This window comes from Berghia stephanieae, chromosome 9, assembly GCF_034508935.2.
Source record: "Berghia stephanieae isolate SIO BIC M18660-M18661 chromosome 9, UCSD_Bste_1.3, whole genome shotgun sequence".
NCBI classification, from domain to species: Eukaryota; Metazoa; Mollusca; class Gastropoda; order Nudibranchia; family Aeolidiidae; genus Berghia; species Berghia stephanieae.
The window spans coordinates 46,593,099-46,605,598 of NC_088368.1; the positions used below are offsets into that span (position 1 = coordinate 46,593,099).

At 36.4% G+C, this 12,500-nt stretch overlaps 2 protein-coding genes and 1 long non-coding RNA gene across 13 annotated transcripts in view; all 3 read right to left on the reverse strand.

The window, feature by feature from the left end:
- The window catches only part of LOC144980341 (uncharacterized), a 15,894-nt gene extending 11,212 nt beyond the window's left edge, over positions 1–4,682 (reverse strand). The window contains exon 1 of one of the 2 annotated variants that reach the window (XM_078928012.1): positions 4,461–4,682. The gene's annotated coding sequence lies outside the window, so the exon portion shown is untranslated. Of the gene's footprint in view, positions 1–1,216; positions 1,492–4,460 lie in introns of those variants that run through there. The other variant, XM_078928010.1, reaches the window with a different exon arrangement.
- Positions 4,683–6,787: 2,105 nt separating this feature from the next.
- On the reverse strand, positions 6,788–10,577 carry LOC144980343 (uncharacterized). The gene is made up of 2 exons (XR_013646866.1): positions 9,045–10,577; positions 6,788–8,927 (listed from the first exon to the last, which is right to left on the reverse strand). It is a non-coding gene; the product is annotated as an uncharacterized LOC144980343 (long non-coding RNA).
- Positions 10,578–12,199: 1,622 nt separating this feature from the next.
- The window catches only part of LOC144980339 (uncharacterized), a 14,478-nt gene continuing 14,177 nt past the window's right edge, over positions 12,200–12,500 (reverse strand). For all 10 annotated transcript variants that reach the window (XM_078928008.1, XM_078928005.1, XM_078928003.1 and 7 more), the window contains one exon: positions 12,200–12,500. This exon is cut by the window's right edge and continues 3,003 nt beyond it. The gene's annotated coding sequence lies outside the window, so the exon portion shown is untranslated.

Sequence of the window (12,500 nt, forward strand, 5' to 3'; positions counted from 1 at the left end):
GTGTGTCCTGAGACAGTCCTGTCCTAGTGCGGTACCCCTTTTGAATAGAAGTTTTCTCCAGTGAGACAGGACAAATTTGTACTGGGACAGTTTTGTCTTAGTGCGGAAGGAACCTTAACATTGTATTGATGCTAGTGTTAGTGGAAGAAGTGGTGGTTGTTGTAGAGATGGTGCTCTAGTTGTGGTGGTGTTGATGACGGAGCTGTGGTAGTGGTGGTGGTAGAAGTGACGTGGTGGTGATTGTGACAGTGACAATGCTGTGATGGTGGTTGTAGAAGTGGTGATGCCTTGATGGTGATGGTAAAAGGTGTTGATGTGGAGATGATGGTGCTGATGTACCAAATGAAGTTGTGATGGTGATATCTGCTAGCCCAGTACATTAGTAATGAGTAAGTTTTAAGATAAAATATCTGGAAGAGTGGTCTTCAATTCAATAGATGACATTTTGCAACAGTAGCAAGATATTTCCATTTATATGTTTTTTAATGATCCATATCTCTCTTTCTCTCTCTTTTTTCATTTTGAACATTGACTACTATTACTACTACTCCTCCTCCTCCTCCTCCTCCTCCTCCTCCTCCTACTACTACTACTACTACTACTACTACTACTACTACTACTACTACTATTCCTACTACTACTACTATTACTACTACTACTACTACTACTCCTACTACTACTATTACTACTACTACTCCTACTACTACTATTACTATCACTACTCCTACTACTACTTTTACCACTACTACAACTACTACTCCTACTACTACTACTATTACTACTACTTTTTCTACTAAGTACAACCAATACTATTACTTTGGTCAAATGATAGGAAATTCGCAAGTATGTAATATGCAAAAAAAAGTTAAATACTTCTAAAATGGTTCAAGGGATAGAAAACAGAGAGAGAGAGAGAGAGAGAGAGAGAGAGAGAGAGAGAGAGGGAGAGCATTTAAAAAATAGAGTGAGAGAAAGAGAGAGACAGAAAGAAAGAAAGAAAATAGAGAGACAGACACACACACACACACACACACACACACACACACACACACACAGAGAGAGAGAGAGAGAGAGAAATAGGGAGATAGGAAGGGAGAGGGAGAGAGAGGAGGGAAGACAAAGTGAGGAGAGAGAGAGAGAGAGAGAGAGAGAGAGAGAGAGAGAGAGAGAAGGGGGGATGATTATAATTTAAGAATGAAAGAAAACGACAACTTACTTAATAATTGGCTGTAGACTATAATATTCGACAATCTCTGTTTGATGAACGTGGCTTAAATCACAGCAATGGCCGTCTGTTTTTCATTATAAAATAACATGAGGAACATTATTCAAATTCACAGACGATTTAAGAATAAAGTGAAGAAATTAGTAAGTAATTCATTTCTATACACAAGTTAGTTCCTTAGCCTTCTAATTTTGTCCACAACAGACTCTAACGACTTTCTGTCTGTTTTTCTTCACACCAACTTGGCTTGGAATAGCGATTACGAGTAATCGGGAAATTCCGATATTACTCGGCTCCGCAATCATCAATGTTGCCAAATATTGTTGCCAGACACGTAATAAGAAATATGCCAAAGAATATGAATAAAATGCCAAATCTTTCTAAGCATCAATTTTTCTCCTAAAATTAAACTTACTTTCTGCGGCAATTTGTAAATATGTTGGTTTAATGTTTACAAAATCCGAATACTTCTTGCACACTTAATGATAAAATGGCAAATTAGAAATGAGCGTTAATTTTTATGCCAACCAGGTAAAAATAAGCGGTATGGATGGACACCAAAATGTCAATATGTCACACCAATTTTGGCCGTGCCACTGGACTTCTGAAATAAAGGACAAGCTTTATAAATTACTTTGGCCTCTAAATCATCAAATTGGCAATCCTTATCAACTTTTGGCGCTGGGTTGATATCGGGAATTTCCAAATATTAGTCATTCCAGTCCCGAGGACAGTTGGTGCACAGAGATAAAAACAAACATATTATGTTATGGTAGACAGATGGGGAGGGGGGGGGAAGGAGGGGGAGTAGAGAAATAGAGAGATAAAGAGGCCGGGAGAGAGAGGGGAGAGATAGTGAGGAGGGAAGAGAAAGTTGGGAGAAAGAGAGAGAGAGAGAGAGAGAGAGAGAGAGAGAGATAGAGAGAGAGAGAGATAGAGAGAGAGAGGGAGCGGGAAGAGAAAGTGAGGAGAGAGAGGGGGAGAGAGGAGGGAGAGGGAGAGAGTGAGAGAGGATAGGAGAGAGAGCGAAAAGGGAAGAGAATATTTAAATGAGGAAAGGGGGGAGGGAAGTGGGAGAGGATGGGAGAGAAAGGAGAGAGATATATAAAGAGGTAGGAAGAGAGATAGAGAGGGAGAGGGAGAGAGAGGAGGGCAGACAAAGTGAGGAGAGAGAGAGAGAGAGAGAGAGAGAGAGAGATAAAGATGGAGAGAGGGTTGAGGGAAGATAGAGATGAAGAGAGAGAGATGGAGATTGAGAGGGGGAGGTATGAGAGATGGGATGGCAGAGAGAGGAGAGAGAGGAAAAGAAAAAGAAGAGAGAAAGAGAGAGATAAAGAGAAAGAGAGAGAGAGAGAGAGAGAGAGAGAGAGAGATAGAGAGAGGGGGGCGGGATAAAGAGGGAGAGAGAAAGAGAGAGGAGGGAAGACAACGTGAATATTTGTTTGTTTTTGTTTGTTTGTTGCTTTAGGTCTCTTCCAACACAATTGAGGTTATATGAGAGACCGCTGAAACAAAAAAACAAGCAATCTAACAAAAATAGTACAAATGTAAATCAAAATCATAACCTAAAGATATAAGCTAAATTATAAATAACCAAGAACAAACAGGCAGAAGATTTACAGGAAAAAAAATATCCCCTGTCAAAAATACAATCACAAACCAATGAAGCAGGATAGGCTAGTAAAGAGAAGAAGAAACGACATCACTATCGGATCGTACACCCATGCGAACATCATAGGTATATGATTCAAGGGTGATGCTCCCATCCAACCACCCGCCCAACGTGAAGAGAGAGAGAGAGAGAGAGAGAGAGAGAGAGAGAGAGAGAGAGAGAGAGAGAGGATGATTATAATATAAGATTGACAAAAAACGACAACTTACTTTGAGATAGGGAGAGAGAGAGAGAGATAGATAGTAAGAGAAAGAGAGAGAGAGAGAGAGAAGACATAGATGGATGGACAGGCAGAGAGGGAGTGAGAGAGAGAGAGAGAGAGAGCGAGAGAGAGAAAGGGAAAGAGGGGAGTGGGAGGAGGGAAGAGAGAGAATTAGAGAGAAAAGAGACATGGAGGGAAAGACAAAGAGTGTGAGAAAATGGAAGAGATTAGGGAAGAAATAGAGAAAGAGAGAAAGAGACAAAGGAGGGGAGAGAGAGAGAGAGAGGAAAGAGGGAAAGAAAATAATAGAGAGTAAGTGAGAGAGACAGAGAGAGAGAGATAGAGAAAAAGAGATAGATGGAGAGATAGATAGATAGATAGATAGATAGATATAGAGATGCATAAATGAATAGAAAGAGAGAGAGACAGAGAGAGATAGCTAGAGAGAGAGAGAGAGAGAGAGAGAGAGAGAGAGAGAGAGAGAGAACACACATTAGTTGTTGACGTCTAAGATTTCCGCTATAATGTTGCCTAATATGTCAGGCAAGTAAAAAGAAATATGCCAAATAGTATGAATAAAATGCCAAATCTTTCTATGCACCAATTTTTCTCCTAAAATTAAACTTATTTACTGCGGGTAAGACTAAATATCTTGATTTCATGTTTACAAAAGCCGAATACTTCTTGCACACATAATGGTAAAATCTAGCAAATTCGAAATGAGCGTTAATCTGTAAACCAACCAGGTAAAAATAAGCGGTATGGATGCACGCCAAAATGTCAATATGTCACACCTATTTTGGCCTTGCCACTCGACTTCTGAAATAAAGGACAAGTTTTTAAAAATTACTTTGGCCATCAAATTGGCAATCCCGTCCTTATAACAGTAGCGCAGCTGAGTTAATATCGGGAATTATATTAGTAATCTCAATCCCCAGGAAAGTTGGTACGGAGAGGGAAAAAAAAACATCATATGATTTGGTAGGCAGGAAGCGGGAGGATAGAGAGAGAGAGAGAGAGAGAGAGAGAGAGAGAGAGAGAGAGAGGGGAGGGAGAGGGAGGGAGAGAAGAGAGAAAGAGGAGGGGAGAGGATAGAGAGAGGGGGAAAGAGAGAGAGGGAGGGAGAGAGAGATGGGGGGGGGGAGGGAGGGAAGAGAGAGAGAGAGAGGAGGTGAGTGAGGGGATAGAGAGAGAGGGAAAGAGAGAGCGAGAGAGAGAGAGAAAGAGAGAGAGGGGGAAGGGAGAGAGAGGGAGAGAGAGAGAGAGGGGAGAGAGAGAGAGAGAGAGAGAGAGAGAGAAAACTAGAAAACAAAAAACGAAGGATTGATTTAAGTTCAGAGTGAAAGAAAACGACAACTTACTTAATAAGTGGCTGTAGAGTTTAACAATAACATTCGATAATCTCTGTATGTTTGATCTATTGAAATCACAGCAATGATAGGCTGTCTTCAATCAGAAGTTGAAACACGAATCACATTCATAACGATATAAGATAAAACAAGTTAAGAATTTAGTACGCCATCTTTATCTATACTCAATATGGCACTGAACAAACAGCTCACAATACAAATGGCCTTTATAACATTTATTCAGAAGTCTTCATAACCTTTCGTTAATTCGTTATTTCTACACGCCAAGGATTGCCAATATATTTTTGTAAAAAATGCCATACAAGTTACTGAAATTTGCCAAAAAATATGAAAGAATGCCAAACTTTTCAAAGTATCAATGTTCCTCCCAAAATACCCGTATAGTGGAAATTAAACTCAAATTTCTTATCATGCGGTCATGCGTGTCTTCATTTAATATTTACAATAGCCGGCCACTTCTTGTAAACATAAAGGTAACAATTTCTGTATTCTATAAAATTAATGTTTAATTTGTTAACCAACTAGGTCAAAATACGTGAATTGAATTTTTTTCAAGTACCTTGAGCATAGCGTAATATTCACTAAACGTGCACAAGGACTCTATAGCCAACAGCAACTCTCAAATTGTAGGACGAGACAAGACGCCTGTTAAGGATATTTAACATTTTTTTCGGACTTGTATAACATTGCAAATGATGACCTTGCACGGGAGTACGGTGAGAGAAAAAGTGAGTTAAAAACATTTCCCAAGGACCCAACTATGCTCCACTCAGAGAATGAATCAAACCTAGGACAAAAGAAATGCTTTAATGCGAAACCTATTTTTTCCAAGCACATCTGCTTTAAAAAAGTAAAGTTAGTTATTTTTAATTCTTATTTTGGTCTATTGAACGCCAACTTGGCAATCCTCAGTGTCACACCGAGCAGCGCTCTAATATCGGAATTTCCCGAAAATGAGTAAATTATATTTTCCAATCGTAAGTTGTGCTATTTTTTATCACTCTCAGTCTGTTTGTAAAACAGATATAGGGGGATAGAAGACACAGTAAGTGCCTCCCTGCCCACTATAGGTCAGATCGTCCTATTGCCACTATTGGTGTGTTGGATCTTTATAATGTTTCAGCTAAAACTTTGATTCTTTTTATGGGTTTTACGGCGCTTGCAACACATTTCGGTCATATCAGCGCCAGTAAAAAAAGAAGAAAATGGGATAGTAAAAAGTTCCAGAATTACAATTAAAGCACACAATTAAAATTAAGAGAAAGGGGAATTGTAAAAATAAGGAATTGGTGTAGATTCCAAGAGCATACCTCCAGAGTACTTAGTTTGGGATCAGCTAAAAGTCTCATCGAGATACGAACACAGGCCCCCACCATGAGGAATACACTCAAATGCTTACATTAAAAATTCAAAATAACAAATATAATAATACATAACAGAGAGATGATTTACAAGGAAAAAAATATAATCTCCCAAAACTATAACTACATTCGACTGTATTCCTCCCAGCCTAGGTCTCCGGTCAGAGTCAGGACAAAAATAATTAATCTCATTCCAAGACAAAGACAGAAAGCAATTGTTTGTTTTGTTTTTTGTTTTTAAGGGTTTTACGGCGCTTGCAACACATTTAGGTTATATCAGCGCCAGTAAAAAGGAAGAAAATCGGATAGTAAAAAGTTCTAGAATTACAATTAAAGCACCCAAGAAAAAGTAAGACAAAGGGGAACTGAGAGCAAATAGGGATTAGATGTAGATTCCAAGAGCATACCACCAATGTACTTAGTTTGAAATCACCTAAAAGTCTCATCCAGACACAAGCACAAAATCCAACAAAGAGGAATACACTCAAATGCTTACATTATACATTCAAAATAAAAATAATAATACATAACAGAGAGATGATTTACAAGGAAAAAAATATCATCTCCCAAAACAATAACTATGCATTTGACTGTTTCCTTCCCAGCTAGGACTCCGACCAGAGCCAGGACAAAACCAAGTAATCTCATTCCAAGACAAAGACAGAAAGCATGTTGGAAAACAGATATAAGGGGATAGAAGACACAGTATGTACCTCCCTGCCCGCTATGGGAGGTCAGGATCCCCACCCAGTGAAAGCAATTGGAAAACACGAATAGGGGTATAGAAGACATAGCAGGTACCTCCCCTGCCCACTATGGGAGGAACCCCACCCAGTCAGCAAAAAGGTTAAGTGGTCTAACATATGACACTCATGTGTAATAAGAGAAACAGTGGAAATTTGAATTCATTAAACTTCAACACCAATATATTTATAATGTAAAAAGAAACAACATGTATTCTACTTGTTCATCAATTTTTATTTTTCATTTATACATTTTAACATGACAGAAAAACATAAAAATAAGAATAGGAAACGTTCCATCTCTTTTGGTTAATCGCAACATTTCCAAAGAAACGGAATTAATTCTATATAAAAGGCACTGGTTAATCGCAACATTTCCCAAGAAACGGAATTCATTCTATATAAAAGGCACTGGTTAATCGCAACATTTCCAAAGAAACGGAATTAATTCAATATAAAAGGCACTGGTTAATCGCAACATTTCCAAAGAAACGGAATTAATTCTATATAAAAGGCACTGGTTAATCGCAACATTTCCCAAGAAACGGAATTAATTCTATATAAAAGGCACTGGTTAATTGCAACAAACTTCGGTTAATGGCAACAAATTTTTGCCCTCAAAAAGTAGCACATTCAAGAAGTCAATCAAACAAAATACTAAATTTCACAACGGATGTAATCGTGACAGGTTTAAAAATTGAGAGTGAGCGTGATTCAATGCTACAGTTGTGGATCACAACTGTATTAGAGACGAAAGATGACGGGACTTTGCAGTATGGGTTTTGTGATGTCATCTGTGACCATTAAATAGGAGGCGAGGGGGCTGGGCATAGTCTTGACAACAGGTAGACTATGACAGTTGTAAAGAGGGACTGAGCGATATCCTTTGTTTTGGGATTGACAACTGTGCATTGTGACCAACAAGTTTGGTGAGAGCTTTCTGTCTCTCATCAATGCTAAACACTTTGACTCTTTCAAATGTTGAGAACAAAAGTGTGAAAGTTAATCCAATCTGAATAAGGTGTCGGCTGGCATCAAAGCTGTTTTTGCTTTATACAGGGCTGCAATAAGGTTTTTATTTCAATGATATTGCTCAGTCTGTGGTGGACTAAGAACAATGTTTACAACAACTGCTAAGAGTTTATTATATATTGTAAAATGTTGCAACAAATAATGATGCGGCTATGTGGTTTTGTGGTATGACACTCGCTTTCGAATCGGAAGGTCCTGGGTTCGAGTCTCGCTCGGCGCATAGTTGAGCCCTTGGAAAAGACTCTTTACCCACAATCTCCCATCTTGTTCCATCTATAACTAAAGTATTCAATAATCCACTCTCTAACAGTAATCTCCCATCTTGTTCCATCTATAACTAAAGTATTCAATAATCCACTCTCTAACAGTAATCTCCCATCTTGTTCCATCTATAACTAAAGTAATCAATCTTCCACTCTCTAACAGTAATCTCACATCTTGTTCCATCTATAACTAACGTAATCAATCTTCCACTCTCTAACAGTAATCTCCCATCTTGTTCCATCTATAACTACAGTAATCAATCTTCCATTCTCTAACAGTAATCTCCCATCTTGTTCCAACTATAACTTACGTAATCAATCTTCCACTCTCTAACAGTAATCTCCCATCTTGTTCCATCTATAACTAACGTAATCAATCTTCCACTCTCTAACAGTAACCTCCCATCTTGTTCCAACTATAACTAACGTAATCAATCTTCCACTCTCTAACAGTAATCTCCCATCGTGTTCCATCTATAACTAACGTAATCAATCTTCCACTCTCTAACAGTAACCTCCCATCTTGTTCCATCTATAATAAAAGTAATCAATCTTCCATTCTCTAACAGTAATCTCCCATCTTGTTCCATCTATAACTAACGTAATCAATCTTCCACTTTCTAACAGTAATCTCCCATCTTGTTCCAACTATAACTAACGTAATCAATCTCCCACTCTCTAACAGTAATCTCCCATCGTGTTCCATCTATAACTAACGTAATCAATCTTCCACTCTCTAACAGTAATCTCCCATCTTGTTCCATCTATAACTAACGTAATCAATCTTCCAATCTCTAACAGTAATCTCCCATCTTGTTCCATCTATAACTAACGTAATCAATCTTCCACTGTCTAACAGTAATCTCCCATCTTGTTCCATCTATAACTAACGTAATCAATCTTCCACTCTCTAACAGAAATCTCCCATCTTGTTCCATCTATAATAAAGTAATCAATCTTCCACTCTCTAACAGTAATCTCCCATCTTGTTCCATCTATAACTAACGTAATCAATCTTCCACTCTCTAACAGTAATCTCCCATCTTGTTCCATCTATAACTAAAGTAATCAATCTTCCACTCTCTAACAGTAATCTCCCATCTTGTTCCACCTATAACTAAAGTAATCAATCTTCCACTCTCTAACAGTAATCTCTCATCTTGTTCTATCTATAACTAACGTAATCAATCTTCCACTCTCTAACAGTAATCTCCCATCTTGTTCCATCTATAACTAAAGTAATCAATCTTCCACTCTCTAACAGTAATCTCCCATCTTGTTCCATCTATAACTAACGTAATCAATCTTCCACTCTCTAACAGTAATCTCCCATCTTGATCCAAAGAAGGATTAGTTCAACCTTTACTTAAAACATCCATAATTAGACCAGAATGACGTCATGAATTATCGATGTGATTCTAACTCGTCCATTCTTTTACTCCACATATTATGCATTAAATGAATGAATTTATCAAGCACTGTTTACAATACAGGACATCTATCAATAGAAATTTGTCAAATGTATTATTTGATATCAATACGTGATATATTTTTATTCATTTAATTAAAGATTATTCTTTAGGCAAATCGACCAAAAGTCTCTTAGAACAATTTTACTGGGCTATGATTTGTATATAAAAATGGAAAACAAATGAAATATAAATGATATTTATGTTAGAGGCCACCAATAAGTCTCATAGAACAATTTCACTGGGCTATGATTTGTATATAAAATGAAAACAAATGAAATATAAATGATATTTATGTTAGAGGCCACCAATAAGTCTCAGAGAACAATATCTCTGGGCTATGATTTGTATATAAAAATGGAAACCAAATGAAATATAAATGATATTTATGTTAGAGGCCACCAATAAGTCTCAGAGAACAATTTTACTGGGCTATGATTTGTATATAAAAATGGAAACCAAATGAAATATAAATGATATTTATGTTAGAGGCCACCAATAAGTCTCAGAGAACAATATCTCTGGGCTATGATTTGTATATAAAAATGGAAACCAAATGAAATATAAATGATATTTATGTTAGAGGCCACCAATAAGTCTCAGAGAACAATTTTACTGGGCTATGATTTGTATATAAAAATGGAAACCAAATGAAATATAAATGATATTTATGTTAGAGGCCACCAATAAGTCTCAGAGAACAATTTCACTGAGCTATGATTTGTATATAAAATGAAAACCAAATGAAATATAAATGATATTTATGTTAGAGGCCACCAATAAGTCTCAGAGAACAATTTCACTGGCTATGATTTGTATATAAAATGGAAACCAAATGAAATATAAATGATATTTATGTTAGAGGCCACAGTCAAGGAAATATAACAACAGGATTCATTATGGCATATTTCATCAGTAAATATAAAAAAATAAAATGTGTGGTTTCCAACTTTCTGTACAGTAATTGAAAATTGAATTATATTTTAATCAGAAGCATTCATATATACATCAACTTTCAATGTATATATATATATATATATATATATATATATATATATATATATAGATAATATGACAACAGACTCAGATGAAATTAGAATTCAATCTAATTCAACACCAATATACTTTATAATGTATAAAGAAAAAACATAAAATAATAGTGATGAGAGCTAACACTTGAAACAATGTTGTATTTAAATAACCATAATTATACTTTAAATGTTATATATATATATATATATATATATATATATATATATATATATATATATATATATATATATATATATATATATATATATATATATATATATATAAAGAAAGAAAAGAAAGCATTTGAAATTTAAATTCTATGTACTCCAACACCAATATATTCATACTGTATAAAGGTGGAACATATTTTATATCAGAAAAGTGAGTGGAGCAGGCACTTATGTTGGTAACAACAAGATATGAAGTGAGTAGAAAAGTGCCAGAAGACAATAGAGAATAAAATTTTTTTTTTTTTTTCGCGGCGGTGGTGGGGTTTGAACCTGCGACCTTATTGGTACGACAACTCCGCCTGGCAGGTGAGAGCGTGGCTCTACCGTGTGAGCTATCCACGAACACACTAAAATATTCGTTTCAAACTCAAAGTCATTTCTAGATCCCTCTCTCACCCACTTCTTGAGACCGCCGATTCGTTCACCACCATCGCGAAATAATTTTTGACCGGCAGTTAAGCTTAATAGCCAATATTCTCATCACAAACATATAACATAGAAACGATTGAGACATTGAGTATGCTCCGGTGTATGGGGTGAATTTTTAATTCAGAAAAGTGAGTGGAGCAGGCACTTATGTTGGTAACAACAAGATATGAAGTGAGTAGAAAAGTGCCAGAAGACAATAGAGAATAAAAATTTTTTTTTTTTTTTTTTCGCGGCGGTGGTGGGGTTTGAACCTGCGACCTTATTGGTACGACAACTCCGCCTGGCAGGTGAGAGCGTGGCTCTACCGTGTGAGCTATCCACGAACACACTAAAATATTCGTTTCAAACTCAAAGTCATTTCTAGATCCCTCTCTCACCCACTTCTTGAGACCGCCGATTCGTTCACCACCATCGCGAAATAATTTTTGACCGGCAGTTAAGCTTAATAGCCAATATTCTCATCACAAACATATAACATAGAAACGATTGAGACATTGAGTATGCTCCGGTGTATGGGGTGAATTTTTAATTCAGAAAAGTGAGTGGAGCAGGCACTTATGTTGGTAACAACAAGATATGAAGTGAGTAGAAAAGTGCCAGAAGACAATAAAAAAAAAAAAAAAAAAAAAAAAAAAAAAAAAAAAATTTATTCTCTATTGTCTTCTGGCACTTTTCTACTCACTTCATATCTTGTTGTTACCAACATAAGTGCCTGCTCCACTCACTTTTCTGAATTAAAAATTCACCCCATACACCGGAGCATACTCAATGTCTCAATCGTTTCTATGTTATATGTTTGTGATGAGAATATTGGCTATTAAGCTTAACTGCCGGTCAAAAATTATTTCGCGATGGTGGTGAACGAATCGGCGGTCTCAAGAAGTGGGTGAGAGAGGGATCTAGAAATGACTTTGAGTTTGAAACGAATATTTTAGTGTGTTCGTGGATAGCTCACACGGTAGAGCCACGCTCTCACCTGCCAGGCGGAGTTGTCGTACCAATAAGGTCGCAGGTTCAAACCCCACCACCGCCGCGAAAAAAAAAAAAAAAAAAAAAAAAAAAAAAAAAAAAAATTTATTCTCTATTGTCTTCTGGCACTTTTCTACTCACTTCATATCTTGTTGTTACCAACATATTTTATAGTACTTTTTAAATCAATTTTCATATTTAATTAAGGAATTTTAAAATAACACAAACCCAAAAAATAATAATATGAATAAACAAAGTTATTTACTCACACAAAGACACACACACACACACACACACACAAACACACACACACATAAATACAAACAAACAAACTTTATAACTTTTGATAATTTTATTCATGATTTCTTCATGAAGAGAAATTTTCTCACTGAATTGTAACGATCTTAAAAAGTGTGTATGCAGCAGTGACAGAGGAAGTAAAAAAGACAATAAGAAAATTAATCCCACCAAAAACCAGCCTTCCAGTTTTCTATTCCAATCTT